General features: G+C 30.3%; 1 long non-coding RNA gene across 1 annotated transcript; it reads left to right on the forward strand.

Annotated features, from left to right (window-relative positions):
- The first annotated feature begins 330 nt into the window (after positions 1-330).
- Positions 331-2558, forward strand: LOC145117066 (uncharacterized). Its single transcript, XR_013712476.1, has 5 exons — positions 331-609; positions 691-923; positions 1007-1055; positions 1708-1986; positions 2112-2558. It is a non-coding gene; the product is annotated as an uncharacterized LOC145117066 (long non-coding RNA).
- The last annotated feature ends 436 nt before the right edge of the window (positions 2559-2994 follow it).

A 2994-nucleotide genomic window follows, 5' to 3' on the forward strand; every position in this document is an offset into this window, starting at 1 on the left:
CTAAAAATAGATTCAATATAATAATATTATTTTTTTTAAGACGTTTAAATGTTTAAGCTTAATGTACAACAAATCATTAATAAAATAATATTAAAATTTTAAACAAACTATTTTATCTAATCCAAGATTTTTATCTTTTTCCGTGTATAACGAGTACCTACACCTGTTGCTTAACAAAATTTGAATTCGTCGTCCTAATTATGTGCATAACTAATCAATTTCAAAATTTTAAATTTTAAAACTAAAATTGAAACTAATATCCCAAATTCTCTATATACACCTAACGATCTAGCATTTCCATTTTCCCACACACTCCCTCACAATGGTAATTTTGATTCAGTTCAAACATGTTTTCTCTCCTATAACCCTAGACCAAACCTTGGAATAAAAAACGATGGAATGGAGAGGTACAAAAGCAGAGGAACAAATGGAGATGTTGGAATAAAAAAACAAGGGATGAAGAGGTACAAAACCATGAACAAATCTGATGCGTCATTTTCTAAACACCATTGCTTCTCTCTCCACCATGTGGATTTCATGAATATTGATCTAGATCCCTACACCATCTGCATCGATTCAACGCCAAACACCTTATTTATGAATTTCCAGGCAAGAATCTCGAACCTCTTTATTCTCTTATACTATGCTCTCCCAACTAAAGTTTTGTATGTTTGTTACTCAAAATCTCAGGAAACCCTAGCCTCACCACAATCAAACATGTTCCTGTGAAGTTTGTGGGATGCTTTGGTGATGTCGGTAACTGGATCGTGAGAAGTACGTAAGAAAGCTTTATTTTGGGTTTTTTGTTGTTAGGTTTCTTAACACATCTACATAGGAATACATATCTATCTTATTGGGCTTTTTTTAAGATAAAATCATTTTTTTAGGGTTTTGTTTGCTGCTTTCGATCCCACAATTTACAGGTTCGATTTTTTCTACTTCTTTTGGTGATGTTTCCGTCAATTAACAAGGATACGATTTTGATTTTTGTGATGAATGGATGCAGGTCTGATTTTATGTTTATTGATGGATTTCTTCTCCAGATCCGATTGTAGGTATATTACTTTTGAATAAAAATATTTTCTTCAGAAAAACTTAAGTCTTAAATCTTACGACCTGGAAAGTGGAAACCTGAATACATGAAGGATTTCTACCTTAAAGTCATATTATTGGAGAAAACATTTATTAACATGCTATTTCGTCTAATTCTTTAGGTTAGGTATGGAAAACTAGAAGCAAATGTTTGTTTTCAGTTCGTTTGTGTAGGCTTATATTGAAATTCGATATTGATTATGAGTTCATTGAATGATAATCTATATAAAGATTGATTTCTATATGTTAGTGTCTTATTAATAATATGATGGTTCTGTTATGGTTCATATGTATTTAATTTTATGGTTTTTATCTTTGCAGATAAATTTTAAATTTAGATAAATGCACTTTCTACATCTTTTACTGATGAATCTTTTATGGTCCATATTAGACCTTGAATTTTGAAGCCTACAACAATAAAATGTGCGGTTTAATATTTTAATGTGCCTCCCCCTGTATCACATGGGTCATCTATAAAATTCTTTGTACCTTATAATTTGAATTATATATATATATATATATATATATATATATATATATATATATATATATATATATATATATATATATATATTTTAATATTTGACATAAATTCAAAATATTGAATCCAAACAGGGGAAAGTTGATCGTCTAAATGTCTTTGAAGACGCAAAGGGAAGGAGAATCAAAGGAAGGAGAATGGGTTGTTCACCAGATTTGGTTTAAAAGACATTTTTGAGGTATGCAAATTTAGTCTTTTATTTGATTTGCAGAAGAAGCCTTATAGATTTTAACACATGGGTAGTATCGTCAATTAGAACATGTTATATATGTGGTTGCACATGGCCCGCAATAGCCAAGGGGCACGTATGTTCACTACAGATCTGATGGAACTCCCGGTGGCTAATCTACACAGTGAGCATCTTATTAGTCTTCATGTTTCTACTTTTATTTCACCTATTATTCCGAGTTATGGCAACTTCTGATCTTCAATTGCTTTATCATGCAATTTCGTAACTCAATATATTTTTTGGTGGTAGGGGTTTCATTTACTGTTTTCTGGAGCCTCCACAAATCCAATGACATCATGATATTTAGGGAAGTTTATAGGCTTATTCCTGATCTGGATCATAGACTTAGTGATGCACTAAACTGAATTGCTTTTTTCTTTTTAATTTTTATTATTACATACATGTTAATCAATAAATATGATGGGATGAGTGGCATATTTTAATTGTCTATAGTGGTAAATGGGAAAAGATCCTTGAAAGAATGAAGTTGTTTCAAAAGCTGGTAGTCTGTTACCAATTGGTGACAAGGAGGAAATCAAGTATCCATCATCTGGACTCACTTTGGTGCTATATAAATGCAAAAACTAAAGGATTTTGTAAAGAAATACATCACATGGTTAGAAAAAATGAAGTAAAACTAAAGGTTTCAGTTACATATTAATATTGTTAGAGTCAATTGGTTTGTATTTTTAGTTTTTTTTTTTTTTTTTTTTTTTTTTCTGAGCCTCTTAATCCGTCAAATTTCCTTTTGTTAAACTACAATTTTACCCTTCGTGAAGCTACAATTTCAATTAGATCTTTGACAATTATCACTTTTAGCAAAGGGTTCAAGTGAAATAAAGCATCGTGGATTTCTTTTATTATAAGAAGCACTTCTGGCCATTGTAACAAAATCATCTCTATTATATTTTTTACTATTTTTTGATTTGTTGTAATTGTAATAATACAAGGAGGCATGATATGTTTTTTTAATCCGTGCTGTTTATCAATGTTTTACGTATCTTTTTTGTAATCTTAATGTTTGGATAAATTTATGTGCATAGATATCTATTCGTATGATCGCGCCATGAAACATTGATATGCGTTTTGATAATTTGGTATTCAACCTTAATAGAGTTTACATAACCTTCAA

The sequence above is a fragment of the Lactuca virosa genome, chromosome 5 (genome assembly GCF_052849685.1).
Source record: "Lactuca virosa cultivar CGN04683 chromosome 5, Lactuca_virosa_CGN04683_v6, whole genome shotgun sequence".
Taxonomy (NCBI): Eukaryota; Viridiplantae; Streptophyta; class Magnoliopsida; order Asterales; family Asteraceae; genus Lactuca; species Lactuca virosa.